Here is a 23,031-nt window from a genome sequence, read left to right on the forward strand (position 1 = left end):
CTTCCTCTGCAATTTTCTGGAAGAGTTTGAGTAGGATAGGTGTTAGCTCCTCTCTAAATTTTTGGTAGAATTCAGCTGTGAAGCCGTCTGGACCTGGGCTTTTGTTTGCTGGAAGATTTCTGATTACACTTTCAATTTCCGTGCTTGTGATGGGTCTGTTAAGATTTTCTATTTCTTCCTGGTCGAGTTTTGGAAAGTTGTACTTTTCTAAGAATTTGTCCACTTCTTCCAAGTTGTCCACTTTATTGGCATATAATTGCTGATAGTAGTCTCTTATGATCCTTTGTATTTCTGTGTTGTCTGTTGTGATCTCTGCATTTTCATTTCTAATTTTATTGATTTGATTTTTCTCCCTTTGTTTCTTGATGAGTCTGGCTAGTGGTTTGTCAATTTTATTTATCCTCTCAAAGAACCAGCTTTTGGTTTTGTTGATTTTTCCTATGGTCTCTTTTGTTTCTTTTGCATTTATTTCTGCCCTAATTTTTAACATTTCTTTCCTTCTGCTAACTCTGGAGCTTTTCATTTCTTCCTTTTCTAGTTGCTTTAGGTGTAGAGTTAGGTTATTTATTTGACTTTTTTCTTATTTTTTTGAGGTATGCCTGTATTGCTATGAACTTTCCCCTTAGCACTGCTTTTACAGTGTATCACAGATTTTAGGTTGTTGTGTTTTCATTTTCATTCGTTTCTATTCATATTTTGATTTCTTTTTTATTTCTTCTGTGATTTGTTGGTTATTCAGCAGCAGTGTGTTGTTCTGCCTCCAAATATTGGAATTTTTAATAGTTTTTCTTCTGTAATTAAGATCTAGTCTTACTGCATTGTGGTCAGAAAAGATGCTTGGAATTATTTCAATTTTTTTTTAATTTACCAAGGCTAGCTTTATGGCCCAGGATGTGATCTATCCTGGAGAAGGTTCCATGTGTGCTTGAGAAAAAGGTGAAATTCATTCTTTTGGGGTGAAATGTCCTATAGATATCAATTAGGTCTAACTGGTCTATTGTATCATTTAAAGTTTGTGTTTTCTTGTTAGTTTTCTGCTTAGTTGATCTATCCATAGATGTGAGTGGGGTATTAAAGTCTCCCCCTATTATTGTGTTATTGTTAATTTCCCCTTTCATACTTGTTAGCATTGGTCTTACATATTGCAGTAGTCCTATGTTGGCTGCATATATATATTTATAATTGTTGTATCTTCTTCTTGGATTGATCCTTTGATCATTATGTATCTTCTTTTTGTATCCATCCAGATAGGCTCGATAAAGGACAGAAATGGTATGGACCTAACAGAAGCAGAAGATATTAAGAAGAGATGGCAAGAATACACAGAAGAACTGTACAAAAAAGATCTTCACAACCCAGATAATCACGATGGTGTGATCACTGACCTAGAGCCAGACATCCTGGAATGGGAAGTCAAGTGGGCCTTAGAAAGCATCACTACAAACAAAGCTAGTGGAGGTGATGGAATTCCAGTTGAGCTATTTCAAATCCTGAAAGATGATGCTGTGAAAGTGCTGCACTCAATATGCCAGCAAATTTGGAAAACTCAGCAGTGGCCTCAGGACTGGAAAAGGTCAGTTTTCATTCCAATCCCAAAGAAAGGCAATGCCAAAGAATGCTCAAACTACTGCACAATTGCACTCATCTCACACGCTAGTAAAGTAATGCTCAAAATTCTCCAAGCCAGGCGTCAGCAATATGTGAACCGTGAACTTCCTGATGTTCAAGCTGGTTTTAGAAAAGGGAGACGAACCAGAGATCAGATTGCCAACATCCTCTGGATCATCAAAAAAGCAAGAGAGTTCCAGAAAAACATCTATTTCTGCTTTATTGACTATGCCAAAGCCTTTGACTGTGTGGATCACAATCAAGTATGGAAAATTCTGAAAGAGATGGGGATACCAGACCACGTGACCTGCCTCTTGAGAAACCTGTATGCAGGTCAGGAAGCAACAGTTAGAAGTGGACATGGAACAACAGACTGGTTCCAAATAGGAAAAGGAATATGTTAAGGCTGTATATTGTCATCCTGCTTATTTAACTTATATGCAGAGTCCATCATGAGAAACACTGGACTGGAAGAAACACAAGGTGGAATCAAGATTGCCAGGAGAAATATCAATAACCTCAGATATGCAGATGACACCACCATTATGGCAGACAGTGAAGAGGAACTCAAAAGCCTCTTGATGAAAGTGAAAGTAGAGAGTGAAAAAGTTGGCTTAAAGCTCAACATTCAGAAAATGAAGATCATGGCATCTGGTCCCATCACTTCATGGCAAATAGATGGGGAAACAGTAGGAACAGTGTCAGACTTTAATTTTCTGGGCTCCAAAATCACTGCAGATGGTGACTGCAGCCATGAAATTAAAAGACGCTTACTCCTTGGAAGGAAGGTTATGACCAACCTAGATAGCATATTCAAAAGCAGAGATATTACTTTGCCAACAAAGGTCCATCTAGTCAAGGCCATGGTTTTTCCTGTGGTCATGTATGGATGTGAAAGTTGGACTGTGAAGAAGGCTGAGCACCAAAGAATTGATGCTTTTGAACTGTGGTGTTGGAGAAGACTCTTGAGAGTCCCTTGGACTGCTAGGAGATCCAACCAGTCCATTCTGAAGGAGATCAGCCTGGGATTTCTTTGGAAGGAATAATGCTAAAGCTGAAACTCCAGTACTTTGGCGACCTCATGCGAAGAGTTGACTCATTGGAAAAGACTCTGATGCTGGGAGGGATTGGGGGCAGGAGGAGAAGGGGACGACAGAGGATGAGATGGCTGGATGGCATCACTGACTCGATGGACATGAGTCTGGGTGAACTCGGGGAGTTGGTGATGGACAGGGAGGCCTGGCATGCTGAGATTCATGGGGTCACAAAGAGTCAGACACGACTGAGCGACTGAACTGAACTGAACTGAACTGAGCCAGTCTTTGTCTTTTGGTTGGGGCATTCAACCCATTTACGTTTAAGGTAATTATTGATAAGTATGAACCCATTGCCACTTACTTTATTGTTTTGGGTTCAAGTTTATACTCCTTTTTTGTTTCCTGTCTAGAGAAGATCCTTTAGCATTTGTTGGGGAGCTGGTTTGGTGGTGCTGAATTCTCTCTGCTTTTGCTTGTTTGTAAAGCTTTTGATTTCTCCTTCATATTTGAATGAGATCCTTGCTGGGTACAGTAATCTGGGCTGTAGGTTATTTTCTTTCATCGTTTTTTTTTAGTGAAAAGCTTTTATTTGTGTTTACTCATTTTTTTTATTTTATTTTTAAACTTTACAATATTGTATTAGTTTTGCCAAATATCAAAATGAATCCACCACAGGTATACCTGTGTTCCCCATCCTGAACCCTCCTCCCTCCTCCCTCCCCATACCCTCCCTCTGGGTCATATGTCCTGCCATTCCCTCCTGGTCTGAAGAGTTTCTGTTGAAAGATTCAGCTGTTATCCTTATGGGAATCCCCTTGTGTGTTATTTGTTGTTTTTCCCTTGCTGCTTTTTAATATTTCTTCTTTGTGTTTGATCTTTGTTAATGCGATTAATATGTGTATTGGGGTGTTTTGCCTTGCATTGACCCTGTTTGGGACTCTCTGGGTTTCTTGGACTTGGGTGATTATTTCCTTCCCCATTTTAGGGAAGTTTTCAACTGTTATCTCCTCAAGTATTTTCTCATGGTCTTTCCTTTTGTCTTCTTCTTCTGAGACTCCTATGATTCGAATATTGGGGCATTTAACATTGTCCCAGAGGTCACTGAGATTGTCCTCATTTCTTTTAATTCGTTTTTCTTTTTTCCTCTCTGATTCATTTATTTCTACCATTCTATCTTCTACCTCACTAATCCTATATTCTGCCTCTGTTATTCTACTGTTGGTTCCTTCCAGAGCATGGACATCACCAGATGGTCAACACCAAAATCAGACTTATTATATTCTTTGCAGCCAAAGATGGAGAAGTTCTAGGCAGTCAGCAAAAACAAGACCAGGAGCTGACTGTGGCTCGGATCATGAACTCCTTATTGCCAAATTCAGACTGAAACTGAAGAAAGTAGGGAAAACCACTAGACCATTCAGGTATGACCTATATCAAATTCCTTATGATTATACACTAGAAGTCCAAGGAGTGGTGGCTGCATGGGTACAGGAGGGCCGAGAGGACCTACTCCACGTTCAAGATCAGGAGGGGCAGCTGTGAGTAGATACCCCTTGTCCAAGGTAAGGAGCAGCAGCTGTGCTTTGCTGGAGCAGCCATGAAGAAATACCCCACTTCCAAGGTAAGAGAAACCCAAGTAAGACAGTAGGTGTTGCGAGAGGCATCAGAGGGCAGACACACTAACCATATTCACAGAAAACTAGTCAATCTAATCACACAAACCACAGCCTTGTCTAACTCAATGAAACTAAGCCATGCCATGTGGGGCCACCCAAGACGGGCAGGTCATGGTGGATAGGTCTGACAGAATGTGGTCCACTGGAGAAGGGAATGGCAAACCACTTCAGTATTCTTGCCTTGAGAACCCCATGAACAGTATGAAAAGGCAAAATGATAGGATACTTAAAAAGGAACTCCCCAGGTCAGTAGGTGCTCAATATGCTACTGGAGATCAGTGGAGAATTAACTCCAAAAAGAATGAAGGGATGGAGCCAAAGCAAAAACAATACCCAGTTGTGGATATGATTGGTGATAGGAGCAAAGTCTGATGTTGTAAAAAGCAATATTGCATAGGAACCTGGAATGTTAGGTCCATGAATCAAGGCAAATTGGAAGTAGTCAAACAGGAGATGGCAAGAGTGAATGGCGACATTACAGGAATCAGTGAACTAAAATGGACTGGAATGGGTGAATTTAACTCAGATGATCATTATATCTACTACTGTGGGCAGGAATCCCTTAGAAGAAATGGAGTAGCCATCATGGCCAACAAAAGAGTCCGAAATGCAGTACTTGGATGCAATCTCAAAAACAACAGAATAATCTCTGTTCGTTTCTAAGGCAAACCATTCAAAATCACAGTAATCCAAGTCTATGCCCCAGCCAGTAATGCTGAAGAAGCTGAAGTTGAATGCTTCTGTGAAGACCTACAAGACCTTTTAGAACTAACACCCAAAAAAGATGTCTTTTTCATTATAGGGGACTGGAATGCAAAAGTAGGAAGTCAAGAAACACCTGGAGTAACAGGCAAATTTGGCCTTGGAATACGGAATGAAGCAGGGCAAAGACAAATAGAGTTTTGCCAAGAGAACACACTGGTCATAGCAAACACCCTCTTCCAACAACACAAGAGAAGACTCTACACATGGACATCACCAGATGGTCAACACCGAAATCAGATTGATTATATTCTTTGCAGCCAAAGATGGAGAAGCTCTATACAGTCAGCAAAAACAAGACCGGGAGCTGACTGTGGCTCAGATCATGAACTCCTTATTGCCAAATTCAGACTGAAATTGAAGAAAGTAGGGAAAACCACTAGACCATTTACGTATGACCTAAGTCAAATCCCTTATGATTATACAGTGGAAGTGAGAAATAGATTTAAGGGCCTAGATCTGAGAGAGTGCCTGATGAACTATGGACGGAGGTTCATGACATTGTATAGGAGACAGGGATCAAGACCATCCCCATGGAAAAGAAATGAAAAAAGCAAACTGGCTGTCTGGGGGAGACCTTACAAATAGCTGTGAAGAGAAGATAAGTGAAAAGCAAAGGAGAAAAGGAAAGATATAAGCATCTGAATGCAGAATTCCAGAGACTAGCAAGGAGAGGTAAGAAAGACTTCCTCAGCGATCAGTGCAAAAAATAGAGGAAAACAATATAATGAGAAACACTACAGATCTCTTCAGGAACATTAGAGATATCAATGGAACATTTTATGCAAAGATGGGCTCGATAAAGGACAGAAATGGTATGGACCTAACAGAAGCAGAAGATATTAAGAAGAGGTGGCAAGAATACACAGAAGAACTGTACAAAAAAGATCTTCACAACCAAGATAATCACGATGGTGTGATCGCTCACCTAGAGCCAGACATCCTGGAGTGTGAAGTCAAGTGGGCCTTAGAAAGCATCATTACGAACAAAGCTAGTGGAGGTGATGGAATTCCAGTTGATCTATTTCAAACCCTGGAAGGTGATGCTGTGAAAGTGCTGCACTCAATATGCCAGCAAATTTGGAAAACTCAGCAGTGGCCTCAGGACTGGAAAAGGTCAGTTTTCATTCCAATCCCAAAGAAAGTCAATGCCAAAGAATGCTCAAACTACTGCACAATTGCACTCATCTCACACGCTAGTAAAGTAATGCTCAAAATTCTCCAAGCCAGCCTTCAGCAATATGTGAACCGTGAACTTCCTGATGTTCAAGCTGGTTTTAGAAAAGGGAGACGAACCAGAGATCAAATTGCCAACATCCTCTGGATCATCAAAAAAGCAAGGAAGTTCCAGAAAAACATCTATTTCTGCTTTATTGACTATGCCAAAGCCTTTGACTGTGTGGATCACAATCAAGTATGGAAAATTCTGAAAGAGATGGGGATACCAGACCACCTGACCTGCCTCTTGAGAAACCTGTATGCAGGTCAGGAAGCAACAGTTAGAACTGGACTTGGAACAACAGACTGGTTCCAAATAGGAAAAGGAATATGTTAAGGCTGTATATTGTCATCCTGCTTATTTAACTTATATGCAGAGTCCATCATGATAAACCCTAGTCTGGAAGAACCACAAGCTGGAATCAAGATTGCCGGGAGAAATATCAATAACCTCAGATATGCAGATCACACTACCCTTATGGCAGAAAGTGAAGAAGAAGTAAAGAGCCTCTTGATGAAAGTGAAAGAGGAGAGTGAAAAAGTTGGCTTAAAACTCAACATTCAGAAAACTAAGATCTTGGCATCTGGTCCCATCACTTCATGGCAAATAGATGGTGAAACAGTGGAAATAGTGGCTGACTTTATTTTGGGGGGCTCCAAAATCACTGCAGATGGTGATTGCAGCCATGAAATTAAAAGACGCTTGCTCCTTGGAAGGAAAGTTATGACCAACCTAGATAGCATATTCAAAAGCAGAGACATTACTTTGCCAACAAAGGTCCGTCTAGTCAAGGCTATGGTTTTTCCAGTGGTCACGTATGGATGTGAGAGTTGGACTGTGAAGAAGGCTGAGTGCTGAAGAGTTGATGCTTTTGAACTGTGGTGTTGGAGAAGACTCTTGAGAGTCCTTTGGACTGCAAGGAGATCCAACCAGTCCATTCTGAAGGAGATCAGCCCTGGGATTTCTTTGGAAGGACTGATGCTAAAGTTGAAACTCCAATACTTTGGCGACCTCATTCGAAGAGTTGACTCATTGGAAAAGACTCTGATGCTGGGAGGGATTGGGGGCAGGAGGAGAAGGGGACGACAGAGGATGAGATGGCTGGATGGCATCACCAACTCGATGGACAAGTGTTTGGGTGAACTCTGGGAGTTGATTATGGACAGGGAGGCCTGGCATGCTGCAAATAATGGGATCGCAAAGAGTTGGAGATGACTGAGCAACTGAACTGAGCTGATTGCATTATTCATTATATATTGACTCTTTTTTATTTCTTCTTGGTCCTTGTTAAACCTTTCTTGTGTCTTCTCAATCCTTGTCTCCAGGCTATTTATCTGTAACTCCATTTTGTTTTCAAAATTTTGGATCATTTTCACTATCATTATTTTCAATTCTTTATCAGGTAGATTCCTTATCTCTTCCTCTTTTGTTTGGTTTGGTGGGCATTTATCCTGTTCCTTTACCTGCTGGGTATTCCTCTGTCTCTTCATCTTGTTTATATTGCTGTGTTTGGGATGGCCTTTCTGTATTCTGGCAGTTTGTGGAGTTCTCTTTATTGTGGAGTTTCCTCGCTATGGGTGGAGTTGTACAGGTGGCTTGTCAAGGTTTCCTGGATAGAGAAGCTTGTGTCGGTGTTCTGGTGGGTGGAGCTGGATTTCTTCTCTCTGGGGTGCAATGAAGTGTCAAGTAATGAGTTATGAGATGTCAGTGGGTTTGGAGTGACTTTGGGCAGCTTGTATATTGAAGCTCAGGGCTATGTTCCTGTGTTGCTGGAGAATTTGCTTGGTATGTCTTGTTCTGAAACTTGTTGGCCCTTGGTTGGTGCTTGGTTTCAGTTTAGATATGGAGGCGTTTGATGAGCTACTCCTTTAGAAGACAATGGGCTGCTTTTCTGGGTGCCTGATGTCCTCTGCCAGCATTCAGAAGTTGTTTTGTGTAATTTACTCAGTGTTCAAATGTTCTTTTGATGAATTTGTGGGAGAGAAAGTGGTCTCCCTATCCTATTCCTCTGCCATCTTAGGACCGCCCCACTATTTTCTATTAATTATTGAGAGCAATGTTGAAACCTACAATTATAATTTTGGATTTTTCTATTTTTTCTTTTTAGGTCTATTTGTTTTTATTTCATGCATTTTGAAGCTCTGCTATAGAGTCCACTTGCATTTAAGGTTATTATGTTCTCTTGATATATTGATCCTTTTTTTCATTATAGAATCTCTCTGTTTATCCCCGATCATCTTCTTTGTTCTTAAATTTATTTTGATATTAATAAAACATCTCCAGATTTTTTTTTTCTGACTAGGGTTTTCATGATATATACTTTTCTATTCTTTTAACTTTGGCCCATCTGTGTCTTTAGATATATGGATACCATTTTTAAAGCATTAAAATATTTCCCTTGTAATTGGAGTGTTTAGATCATGTGCAATTAATGTGATAACTGATAGGATTATAATTAAGTCTATCATCTTGATATTCATATTCTATTTGTCCCATTTTAAAATTTTCCCTCTATTTTCTGATTATTTTAATTATCTATTTTAATAACTATGTTTGATCTCCACGTCTAGATTTTTATGAATAACTCACTGTTTTTATGTTTTGTAATTGCCCTCAGGGTTACAACACACATCTTAAACATACCACATTCTGTCTTCCGATACTGTTATATCATTCTTTATATATTGAACAAATCTTGCAATAGACTTCTTGCATTTGTCCTCTGATCTTCTATGCTATTTTTGGCATACATTTTATTTCTGCATGTGTTTTGAACCATACAATACATTGTTTTTAATTTTTGTTTTAAACAGTTTTATTCTAAAGAGGCTAAAATGAGAAAATATGTCTCATATTTGCCCACTTACTTTCAATTTCTAAGTCTCTTCATTCCTTTGTTCAGATTAAGATTTCCATCCCTTACCATTTTTCTCTATCTGAATAACTTTCCTTGAGAAGTCTTATACTACAGATTTGCTGGAAATTACTTTCTAAATTTTGGTTTATCTAATGAAGTTTTCATTTTGCCTCATTTCTGAAAGATTTTTTGCCAAGTATAGAACTTTCGGTTAACATTTTTCTGACCCAGTTCTCTAAAGACATTGCTCCATTGTTTTCTGGCCTGCATTTTTTTTTTTTTTCTGCTAAGAAATATGCTATCATTCTTATCTTTGTTCATCTATACTTAACAGGTCTTTTTCTCTCTGGCTGCTTTTGAAATTATTTTTATTTATCGGTTTCCAGGAATTTGATTATCACTTGAGGTGATTTTCTTTATGTTTCCTTTATAGGAATTTGCTGAGCTTCTAGAATCTGTACCTTTTTTGGTTTCATCAAATTTGTAGAAACTTTGACCATTAATTCCCCCCCTTTTTTTCTGTTTCTCTTCCTCTCTTTTTGTAACTCCAACTATATATTTATTAAGCTGATTGATATTGTCACTCAGTCCACTGATTCACCGAAATTATCATTTTTTTCTCTTTGTAATTCATTTTGGATGCTTCTATTGCTATCTTTTCAAAATAACTAATGTTTAAAAATTTAGTGTACATGTCTAATTCTATCCTATATAATATGCATTTTAAATGCTTTGCTCTTTAACTTTGTAAGTTCCCTTTCATTTTGTTTTTATCTTTCATTTCATGTTTCTTCTCTACCTTTTTGAACATATGGAATGTATTTACAATAATCATCTTAACATTCTTCTTGTTGGCTAGTTCCATTATCTCTGTCATTTCTGTGTGTGTGTCTGTTGGATTTTTTCTTATGATTATAGTTTATGGTTTCCTGTTTTCTCACATACCTTATAATATTTGGGAAGGGGTACTGGATATCATGAAGTTTACAATTTGGTTTGGGATGCTAGATTTTTAAAATTTTGTTTGTACAGTTTTGACTTTTTTTCTAGTTCACACTCAATATTATTTGAAATCAGCAGGACCTTTGATCATCCATCTATGCCTTGTTAGGGTATGCCAGAGCACCCTGCAGGATAAGGGTGATTTCATCCCATCACTGAGGTGATAGACTTTTGTGTGCTCTGGCTGATCAACTTTTTAATACATGCCTTTTTACTCTGGCCAGTGGGCACATGAACTATTCTCAGCTCTGCATGAACTCTGGAATTTTTTCCGTCTATAGCTTTTCAGTGTATTTTTTTTCCCTCTCCCCTTGGTTATTTTCCTCTCTTTCTCTGTTCTGTGTATGGAGATCAATACTCAGTTAAATAGTTAAGGTATTATCTCCACAAATATCCAGACATTTCTTTATGGAGTTACTTCTTCTCCTCTCTTTTCTTTCCTGAAGATTCTAATCAACTCTGCCCCCCTTGAAAAGGGACAGAGACTCAAACTTCATCCTCTCAACTCAGAAACACTGGTTGGCTCTGTTTGAGTTACTCTTTCCTTTGCTACAGCCTTAAATTGTATCCAGACCTGGGTTCAATCCCTGGGTCAGGAAGATCCACTGGAGAAGGAAATGGCAATCCACTCCAGTGCTATTGCCTGGAAAATCCCATGGACAGAGGAGCCTGGTAGGCTACAGTCCATGGGGTCACAAAGAGTCGGACACGACTGAGCAACTTCACTTTCCTGTGAGCTATGCCACTATAGGGATCATCTCATTTGTTGTCATTTTCTCAAGCATCACAGTGCTGCACTGTCTGTAGTCCAGTGTCTGAAAAGCCACTGTTTGATTTATTTTGTCCATTTTTCTAGTTGTTCCAAGGAAGGCCTTACTCTATCATAAGAAGAAGCAGAAGCAAATATCTCCTCATAAAGAGCTTTGATTTAGGCTATAAGGATCTTTGACTTTATCTCAAATGCAAATGTAAGTCACTATAAGATATTAAGAAGATGGTAAAGTCAGAGCAAAATTAGGAGAAAGTGTTTGGACACTTTCTCAAAGACATTGCCAGTGTTCATCCTTTGAGAGGAATTAGAGTTTGATATCAGTCCCAGAAAGGGAATTTTGAAGCAGTAGAAAAAATAGACAAACACTGTGTTTGGAGTTAGAATGCCTATAGAGAATGAGTCCTGGTTCTGCCAGCTACTAATTATGTTGCCTTAGAAATTTTAATGAATTAATTACTTAGTAGGTGACACAGGTCAATGAACTTGCTTCTTCACCAGCAAAATATTGGTAAAACCAACTCTCTCACAGGCCTTCTGGGAGAAGCAGCTGGACATAAGAATAGTCAAATATGTAGAAGTCAGGATATGAAAGTTCTAATTCCATTTTAGCCACTAATGTGCTGTGTTAACTGCAAGCATAGAAAGATTACCATTGGAAGAGAGCTTATAATTAATTAATTTTAATACCTTTAATCTGTAAATAAGAAAAATCAGACCTTGAACTTTTCTATTTAATTTATGATTTTTTCACTTATAAAATTATTATAGGCTTTGAAAATGAAAACATTTTACCAGACCTCAAGTTTTAAGTTGGTTTTAAAAACCAACAAAAATGTAAAGTTTTATTCATATTTAAAAGGCAAAAGAAAGGGTCTTAGAATAGTCTGTGACTTCATTGAAAACATATAGTTAAGGTGACCCTAAATTCTTTTGCTTATGAATATGGGTGATAAAGTTGGAAACTAGCCAAGAATGTGGGAAGAAGGCAAATAGTTCACTTTCCTCCAGAGAAAGTATGATTGGTGATAAGAAATACAGTGGTAAATATTTTTCATATCCTGTACCACAGTTTAGAAGAAATAAATTCAATGTCATCATAAACTAAAGATACAACTATTATAAAACATTTAAGATTCTTCTGAGAAAACTTGAGATGGGAGTTCAGGGTAATGCCAAAATGAAAGTATTATTCTCTTAAGAAAGCTTAGTTAAGACCTGTTTTTATGATTTCTAGCTTAGTGGCAAGCCATAATCCCTTTGTAGTTACAATATTAAATTATTGTTATTTTATATCATTTACTCTTTTTCCTCTCCTCATTAAAAGTGAGTTTTTATTGTTTTTGCTCCCAGGGAATATGGAGTAAGTATATTTTTTCCTATTTCTCCTGCTAAGTAACTTCCCTGGTGGCTCAGTCTGTAAAGAATCCGCATGCATTGTAGGAAACCCGGGTTTGATCCTTGAATTGGGAAGATTGCCTGGAGAAGGAAATGGCAACCCACTCCAGTATTGTCACCTGGGAAATCCCATGAACAGAGGAGCCTGGTGGAACCTACAGAGGAACCTACAGACCATGGGGTTCCAAGTACAATTAAATATAAGATATAAAATAAATGTAAGAATACTTTGAAAGATAGAAGACAGTGGTCAGGATGGGATCTCAGGGTCCAAGAGCCAACATAAAGGTGAATTTACTGGTATCTTCTGTGCCTCTCACACAAGATGCAAAAAGAAAGTGAAGAAGAAGTCAGAAACCTGGAAACATCAAAGAATACAAACAACTCCCATCTCTGGCAAATCTCACGTTCCCCTGCCAAAAATAAGGAAGTAGGGAGTTTCTCACCAGTGCAGTGTGAGTGGGGAGGCTAGACCTCCATCCTTAGCAGGCCTTAATAGGATGCCCCAAACTCCTACCGAGGTGGTTTCAGAGAAGGCTAAGCAGGGAGGCTGAATTTTACCAAGCCTAGTATTAGTGAGGGACCCTGCATGCAAGTTCCTTTGTCAGCCTCCCTGGACACTGATGGCAGTTGGGGGAAGCTTGTTAGTGCTGGGCAGTTGTTGGAATTTCCACTTTCAGCTTGAGTGATATCAGAGGAGGCCGAGGGAAGAGTCAGAACTTTAACCTCTGCTCACCAGGAACAAGGCCACCCTCTGCCCCATGGTATCATTATCTTTTATCCTTCCAGCCAGCTTGAGATACTTAGCTGGAAGTAGTGTGCTAAGTCACTTCAGTTGTGTCCAACTCTTTGTGATCCCAGGGACTGTAGAGACTGCCAGGCTCCTCTGCCCATGAGATTCTCCAGGCAAGAATACTAGAGTGGGTTGCCATGTTCTCCTCCATAGATAGAAGTGGAAATTCCCACAAATACTCAGCACTAGGAGAAGGCAATGGCACCCCACTCCAGTCCTCTTGCCTGGAAAATCCCATGGATGGAGAAGCCTGGTAGGCTGCCGTCCATGGGGTCACGAAGAGTCGGACACGACTGAGCGACTTCACTTTCATGCATTGGAGAAGGAAATGGCAACCCACTCCAGTGTTCTTGCCTGGAGAATCCCAGGGACAGGGGAGCCTGGTGGGCTGCCGTCTATGGGGTTGCAGAGTTCAGTCGCATGACTGAAACGATGCAGCAGCAGCAGCACTCAGCACTAACAACCTTACCCCCTACACTCATCAGTATCCAGGAAGACTAAGAAGGGAACCCGGATGTCTATTCCCACTCAGAAGTAATGAGGCAGTCTCCTCCACATTTTTACCTGACAAAGCAGAGCCTGACAAAACAACTAAAATAAGAGGTTTAAATAATCCAGAGTTTCATAACATAGTACCCCAAATGTTCAGATTTCAGTAGAAAACTTACTTATCATACCAATAATCAGAAAGATCTCCAGCTGAATAAAAAGACAATCAGTAAATGCCAACTTGAAGATGACAGACCCTAGAATTATCTGTCAAAGTAGTCATCATACAAATGCATCAGTCAGCAACTATGAACATGATTGAAACAAATGAAAAAATACAGATCATCAGTGAAGAGAAAATACAAAGAGAAGCTAGATGGAAAAATTAGAACTGAAAATACAATAACTGAAATAAAGAACTCAGAAGATGGTATGAGAGAAGAAGGGAGGGAACAGAGAAAAGAAGTAAGGGATGATAGAACAATAGGAGTTACTCAATCCGAACATCAACAAGGATAAACAGTCTGAAAAAGGAAAATGAACAGACCCTCAGAGACCTGTGGGACTGTACTAATTAATGTTATGTGGCAACTTGCCTAGGCCATAGTATCCAGATCATTTGTCAAATATTATTTTAGATATTTTTGTGAAGGTATTTTTTAGATAAGATTAACACTTAAATCAGTAGACTTTGAGTGAAGCAAATTATTCCCCATAATGTGAGTGGGCTGCATACAATCACTTGAAGCCTTAATAGAAAAATAATTACCTCCCCAGATAAAGAGGGAACTCTGCCAGGAGACAACTCTGGACTTGAGCTCAAACTGTTCTCTGGGTTTCCAGACTGCCAGCCTACCCTGTCAATTCTGGACTTGCCAAGCCTCCACAAATGTGTGTGCCAGGTCCTTAAAATCTCTCTCTCTCTCTGTAGATAGATAGACACATAGATAGAATGATAGAGATAGCCAGGAAAGAGGACAGGAAAAGTGCTGAAAGAAATGATGGTGGAAAACTTCATAAATTTAGCAGAAGACATAAAATACAGATTCAAGAAACTGAGTGAAACCCAAAGAGGATAAACTCAAAGAAATCCACACTAAGAAATGTCACAGTCAAACTCCTGCAAACTTAAGACAAAGATCACATCTGTAATGCAGTGAATAAGGAAATGACACCTTTTCTATAGACAAAAAAGTAATTCAAATGACCATGGATTTCTCTGACCAGATATCATGGAGGCCAGAAGAAAGTGCCACGATATTTTTCAAGGGCTCGAAGAAAAGAAATAGTAAGCAGAAACCAAACATACCAGCAATGATTTTGGACTTCTAGCCTCCAAAGCTATGACAAACCTAGACAGGATATTCAAAAGCAAAGACATCACTTTGCTTATGAAGGTCCTATAGTCAAAGCTATGATCTTTCCAGTAGTCATGTACAAATGTTAAGAGTTGAACCATAAAGAAGGCTGATTGCTGAAGAATTGATGCTTTTGAATTGTGATGCTGGAGAAGACTCTGTGAGAGAGTCCCTTGGACAGTAAGGAGATCAAACTAATTGATCCTAAAGGAAATCAACCCTGAATACTCATTGGAAGGACTGATGCTGAAGCTGAAGCTTCAGTACTTTGGCCACCTGATGGGAAAAGCTGACTTATTGGAAAATACCCTGATGCTGGGAAAGACTGAAGCCAGAAGGAGAAAAGGGCAACAGAGGATGAGATGGTTGGATAGCATCACTGACTCGGTGGACGTGAACTTGTGCAAACTCTGGGAAATAGTGAGGAACAGGTAGACCTGGCTTGCAGCAGTCCATGGGGTCACAAAGAGTCAGACACAACTTAGAGAGACTGACCAAAAATCACCTCCAAATGATGAGAGAGTAAATGTCTGTTGTTTAAACCACCCAGTCTGTTATAGTTTGTCATGGCAGCCTGAACTGCTCACTCAGGGAGAAACTGGTTTAAGGGTACACAATGTTTCATATTATTTCTAACAACTTCCTGTGAATCTATAAGCATATAAAAATTAAAAGTTTAATTAAAGAATAAGAAAAATTTACATAAATACCCTGAAAATGAATCTTGTCTTGCAACTGAAGAATGTTTTCATATTCCTTAAGATAATATCTCCCATTTATATGATTCAACATTGTTTCAGGTATTTTAGAGATGATGAAACTGCAACTTCTAGCTGGAAAATAGTTGCAGAATCAATAAGAGTTCAAGTTTTGGCATTGACTCAGGGCTTTCTTCCATTTCAACCAATATACCTTGGGAATCACAAGTTTGCCTAGACAGTGAAGAGGATGAATTGCCTCTCTATCCCTAACAATAAAGTGAAAATCAATGGAGAATTATATAGGAATATATTAGGTCCAAGCTGACAATATTGGAAGCAGCATAACTTTCCATCTCCCAAGGAGCAGTCAAAGTTGATTTGACTGATCCTTGATTGAAGATGCGTCTGAACAGGAGATGGTTAGATAGCCGACTCAATGGAAATGAATCTGAGTAAACTCTGGGAGTTAGTGGAGGACAGAGGACCCTGACATAGTGGCTCAGTTGGTAAAGAATCTGCCTGCAATGCAGGAGACCTGAGTTCGATCCCTGGGTTGGGAAGATCCCCTGGAGAAGGTAATGCCACCCATTCCAGTACTCTTGCCTGGAGAATTCCATGGACAGAGGAGCCAGGCAGGCTACAGTCTATGAGATTGCCAAGAGTCAGACATGACTGTGTAACTATATTAGGTCCAAGCTGACAATATTGGGAGCAGAGTGCCTTTTCATCTCCCAAGGAGCAGTCAAAGTTGATTTGACTGGTCCTTGATTGAAGATGCATCTGAACAGGAGATGGTTAGATAGCCAACTCAGTGGATGTGAATCTGAGCAAACTCCGGGAGATAGCGGAGGACAGAGGAGCCTGGCGTGCTGTAGTCCATGGTGTCACAGTCTGATTTAGCAACTGAGCAACAGCAACTGGACAGGACGCCTCTGAGAAGGCAGGGGAAGTGCGGATTCAAGGGCTTCATGAGCACACAAGGGTTAACTTCCAGTTAGTTATTCCAGCCCCAGCCCTCCAGATGAGGCTTTCCTGTGCACACCCTCTGCATGTAGAGCTTGTAGCAAAAACCGTCTCCCCAGAATACGTTCAAGTATAACTATGCAAGGAATGTATGGGGGAAAGTAGTGATCCTCTGTTTGCTTTTCATTAGGAGTGGATTCCTGGTATTCACTGTCCCAAGCAGAAAATCAAGGCCAGTTCCTAAAAACCAACTGTCTTTCTTTCGTGGGCATGGGCCAGGTTTATAGAAAATATTGTAGGATGCAAAAATAATGGAGCTGGGCTCAGAGTCCTCTTGCTCCAACTGCACTCCCTGTGTTGGGAATCGAATCGAGTGGCAGGTTCTACCTTTCAGCCAAGAGCCCAAGGTTTTATTTTGCATTTGAGAATTCAGGACAGAAAGAGATTCCTGGGTAACTGTTATTTTGTGTGAACACACAGTAAGCTAAACTTACTTTAACAAGAGCCCATTTGAATTTAGAAATTGGCAGATGTATGTGTTGACCAGTCATGATATTTGACTCACTGTTAGGACTTTAATTTCCTTCTTCAGGCTGTCAATCACCAAGGTGCTTTGACAAGAGGCTTTTTAAATGTGGAATGGAACTAAGTTATTCACCATGTTGAGGACAGCTATGAAAACCAGAATTTATCTTTCAGGTAGTCTCATGGCTCACTTGGATCTTTTATTTAACAAGAGGACTCAGTAAACAGATGATCCCCAACATCAACTTGAGCATTTTACATAATGGAAGTGCCACAAGCCACGCTCACGTAACATTAAAACAGTGCACACTGGGGCAGTTGTAGTGGCATCTTTGCCCATCTCTACTGTCAGGGCTTTCCATCCCCTGTCATCACAACCATACTGCAGAAGACCACTGGAGTAGAGGAAGTGACTTTGCTCAGGGCATTCGTATCATCTGGATTTGTTCATTACTTAATTTGCTTGTAAAAATAGTAGCTTTGTCGTTTAATTGCTAAGTCGTGTCCGACTGTTTTGCAACCCCAAAAGAGTAACCCACCAGGCTCCTCTGTTCATGGGGTTTCCCAGGCGAGAATACTGGAGTGGGTTGCTATTCCACTTGGGAGGATCTCCAGGGGATCCTCCCGACCCAAGGATCAAACCTGCATCGCCTGCATTGCAGGCGGATTCTTTCCTGCTGTGCCATCAGAGAAGTCCAACAGTAATAGCTACTACTTATTAAATTGCAATAATTTACCATGTACTGACAATTGATGAGCCATTGTGTCAAGTAATATTTTAAAATGCTAGGCTTTATTGGAATAAGCGTCTTACTACACATTCACAAGCCCCTCATTGGAAAAGACTCTAATGCTGTCATGCTGGGAGGGATTGGGGGCAGGAAGAGAAGGGGACAACAGAGGATGAGATGGCTGGATGGCATCACTGACTCCATGGACGTGAGTCTCAGTGAACTCTGGGAGTTGGTGATGGAGGGAGGCCTGGCGTGCTGCGATTCATGGGGTCGCAAAGAGTCGGACACGACTGAGTGACTGAACTGAACTGATACATTCACAGTAATCATAGATAATAAATATCTACGTATTTATTATCTCATTATCTCATTTATGCCTCACAAGAACTGAAGAGGTGCATCGGATTAACACTGTATTACACATGAGGAAACTGAGCAGATAAACACGTATCCTGAAGTTGCCTATCTGGCAAGCACAGAGGCAGAAAGTACAGAGGATGTTAAGTCTGGCTCTTAACACCCATGTTTTTTTCTCCCATTCAACTTGTTGCATTGACACTAAAACAGGACTGAGAGATTATTGTGTTGAAACAGAGTATCAGAATGTTGAATTCTGATTCTGAATCCCTACAGTTTTTAAAACCTCAAAAGATGCTCTGATATGTCCCGTGTGTAGCAAGATAGAGGAATCCATTAAGTATCTTTAAACAGTTTTTCACAATTACCTTTATTAGTTGATAACATTTTACCTCACTTTTTGGAAGTTAAGTCCTGGACATTTGGTTTCTCAACATTTAGTGCCTTCAGAAATCCGATGTGTCCTGGTAGCAAGTTTTTTTTTTTTTTTTGGTTACCAAGTCGTCTTACTCTTTTGTGACCATAGCCTACCAGGCTCCTCTGTCCATGGGATTTTCCAGGCAAGAATACTGGTGTGGGTTGCCATTTCCTTCTCCAGGGGATCTCCCAACCCAGGGATCAAACCTGTGTCTCCTGCGTTGGCAGGCGGTTTCTTTACCGTTGAGCTACCAACGAAGCCCCCTCTGGCCGCAAGAGCAAAGAGCAATCTAAGCCTGGAGACCTGGGCCTCGGTTTTGTTTTCACATTAATTTTGATTAATTTTGCAGTTATGACATTATACAGGTCAGTTCAGCAATCTGTGCCAGGGTTTTCTTAAATGTCAAAGGAAGACAATGTCAGCATCACTTTACCAGATAGGAATGTTTTCAGTTGAAAGTAATAAAATACTTGAATAACAGTAGTTAAAACATAAGGATATTGATTCTTTATTTAATAAAAAGTATGGAGTTGGGAAGCCTAAGCACAGAGCAGCAACTCAACAGTGGTGTCAAGGACCCATTCTTCCTTACGTCCATCGTACCCTATCCACTATTTGTTAACTTTCCATTCTCGTGTTGTTGTCTTATGGTTGCAAAAGGGTTTCCTCAGCTCCAGCATCATATCCACGCTTGAGAAAGAAAAGAATAAAGAAGGAACAGAACCAATTAAACTCTCCTTTGTAGCTGTTCTTTTAATCAAGAGGCATGCTCAGAAATCCTATGGCACACTTCCCCTTATGACTTCACTGTCAAAAATTAGTTCATCCAGCCACCCACCCATTACTGAGAGACCAAGAAATTAAGCATTTGGCTTTTCAACCCTTGGTATTGGAGGGCAGAAAGGGAGAGAAAATAGTTCAGGATGATTTGTGTAGGTAATCGTCAGGATTAATATCTCCCACATTCACGACATTAAGGGATTGTCCTCAAACCAGACTTTCCTCTTTGTTGTCATCCTAAATAATTTGTAACCAGTATTTTAGACGTTGTGTACATCCAATCATCTTTTTTCTGGATAATGTTTTATACATGTGAAGTACAAAAGTGCAAAGTGAATACCATATTCAGGAAATGATTTATTCCAATGCAGGAAAATGCTCACCTGTGATCTAGTGCCCAGTAAGTTTTCATGTTCAAAGTCACCTTTTATGTTTGTGTTCTCTTCCTGTTTTAGTGAATAGTAAACTAGATGTGAGCTATGTGTAAATAATGCCAGAACATCTGGATTAAAAGGGAAAAAAAAAATCAATTATCTGGATGTTTTGTCTACATAATAGCAAAGCATGTAGCATTGTGTAGACAAAACATCCAGATGATTGAATATTTTACTTTTCATCCAGACAGTTTGTTGTCATGTGAACAAAAAGCATTGCCAAGTTAGGGACATAAGGAAAAAAACAGGATATAGCAAAACTTACCTGATTTGTAGAGTTCAAACGTTGTTGCTTAGGTTATTATGGAAAAAGAGGACAACTGATGAGATATTGTGTCAAGTGATACTTTAAAATGCTAGGCTTTATTGGAATAAGCTTCTTGCTACACGTTCACAGTGATCATAATAAATGGTGGTTCCATTATGAGATGCTTAATAGAAAACACACAAACCACTTTTTCTTTGACATGGTGTTTATTTTGCAAATGAAGCAATGCATTCACAGAAAAGAATAGTGACTACTAAAACGTTCATTTATATCCTGAAAAAACAAATATAGAAATAAATTCTAGTTGTCTAATCATTGGTCAACCCATCAGCACATATTCAGTTCAAATTCTGTAATTATTTAACTTTGCTGTTCCAAGCATGTTGCTGGTCTCTTTTTCATGTGTAAATCATCATTTAATTTATTCTATATTAATTTTGTGGCATTCCAGTTGTTATTCCCACTTTCAGATGGGAATTTGGGTATTAAATATGAAAAAAAGTCTATAAAACCTTATAGGTTGATTATGTCTGCAAATAACATGATGCTAATTTTTTTTTCACTTAGCATGACTTACTTTGTGTCTAATAAATAAATGAGAGTCTTAGAATACCAAATTTCTAGAGTTTGGGGTTGTGATTCCTATAAAGCTAGGATATATGGCTAAATACACTATGTCATTCTGTTTTGTCATTCTAGTATTTGTTTTGTTTCTTTCCCATGTTCTAAAGCCAGCATACTTACATTAAGAACTAAAGTTGACAAAGGAGGGTATTAGTATTCCACAGAAATCTATTTTATCCTTAAAAAACTTGATAGAGCAATATCCTTAAATGCTATCTGTAGGGCCTCACTGAGATAACAAATTAAGTTTTATGACTCACTATTCCCATTCCTTCTTAAGGGGACTGTTCCAAATTCAATATGCAGAGGTCACTAGGGGAACATTCAGTCTTCAAAGTCAGCTTTCTATAGTCTCATCTATTTCTGGCAATGACTTAGCTGGATGGGGTAGTAAGTAAGACCTAGGAGAACTATGGAGCCAAAATTTGTGTGATCAGGACCCAATGGGTCTGGGATTTTCCAGGTCAAAAAACTTTCAAAACTACCAGCAGAAAGGGGATGGGTCTGAGCCATAAAGCAGTAGAATTTTCAACTCGGGCCAAAGTAGTATATCATTCACAACAGAGAAAGTCATCCTTGTGATAACCCCTGAGCCCTGCAGCCACTTTGTTGAAACAGATTTTTCTGATTTATGACTGTGGTATTAATATTAGGGCTGGAACAAGTCTCTGTTTTTTAAAGAAAAAACTCACCTCAACTTCCAGTCCAGGAGCTTCAAGGTAAAGCCTGCATGCAGCCTGTTCATGCATTTCCCAGCATTACAATTCAGCTTCCAATGAACACAATGTGTTTAAAACCTGTATTGGGTTCTAGAATTAGATAGTGGTAATGACTGAACAACTTTGAAAAGATATTGAAAAGTACTGAATAGTACACTTCAAAAGGGTGAATTTTATGGTATGAGAGTTTTATCTTGGTTTAAAAACACTATTGGACTAATTCAAATGGCTTCTTGGACATCAAATAGATCTTACAAAGCAATATTTTGGTGATTTAAGTGTAAATGAAACAGAAACATATGGAGTACATTTCTGCAAAATTGCACATGATTTCAGAAATTAAGAGGGGAAACGTTCTTGGCAAAACTTAGTTGGGTTTCATCTAATCCAAAATATTTGAAAAATAAATTGAGACATTTCATAAACCAAAATACAGCTGTTTTTTCCATGCAGTATGTATTTGCTATGCACTGTCTTTCTCACTAAGTACATTTCCTACTTATATTGAAAGGTACAGTCAGTTCAGGTACCCAGGTACAAAACCATGAATATTAAAGGCATTAGACAGCATAAAGCAAGGTCATTGTTGGTGAAATTTTGCTATGGTAAATTAAACAGTATTCTCAAGGAAATATTCCTTACTGAAACAGTTAGAGAAGAAAGCCTCTTGTAATAGCCTCTGAGTTAAATTCAAAAGCACAGAAAACTGAAATCTCTAAGACTGTTCATCAGAGGCTATCTGATCTCCATTATACATTAAAAATCTCTGGGCATATAAGTACCATTGTTACTGAAAATGCAGTCTTCTATATGGCTTAATAAAACCTGGCCACAAAAATGGTAGATATTTACACATACATTCAGTTTTTGAAGTTGTCGTGCAAAACCTTGAAATCATTCTAAACCCATATATTTATTTTCTCCTTTCTCTTCTGTTTTGTCCTAGACTTCAAGCTAAGCAGCAACTATGAGTACCCTTTTCACAGCTGATTTCCGGTGACTGATGGATGCTTTGTACCCACAAAAATGTGTTAAATAAATGCTCTTGAGAGAATGGAAGTTTAACTTTCCTGCTCAAGGTCTCAAAGAGACTTTCCTTGACCACTTACAAACACTGGCTCTCCACTTTGTATTCACTGAACTTTCTTAAAAAAAAAAAAAAAATTTATCTGGCTGTGCCAGGTGATTTTAGATCCAGCCTGTGAAGTCTTAGTTGCAGCATGTGGGATCTAGTTCCCTGACCAGGGATCGACCCAGGCCCCCAGCATTGGAAGCATGGAATCTTAGCCACTGGACCACCATGGAAGTTCCTCCACTGACCTTTCTTTACTTCCTAACTTGGTTTTATATTATACATCACTATTTGTTCACTATCCGACTCTTTGACTAGAAGGGTTTTTTGTGAGCCCAGGCACTTAGTTTTGTTCACTGCTCTCTGATAATCTGAGGATGAATTATCAGAAGATACAGAGAAATAAGAGTTAGAATCAATCATTACTTGGACATTGGTCCCAAGGCCAGGAAAGGAAACAATGAAAGG

Source organism: Bubalus kerabau, chromosome 18 (assembly GCF_029407905.1).
Source record: "Bubalus kerabau isolate K-KA32 ecotype Philippines breed swamp buffalo chromosome 18, PCC_UOA_SB_1v2, whole genome shotgun sequence".
Classification (NCBI taxonomy): domain Eukaryota; kingdom Metazoa; phylum Chordata; class Mammalia; order Artiodactyla; family Bovidae; genus Bubalus; species Bubalus kerabau.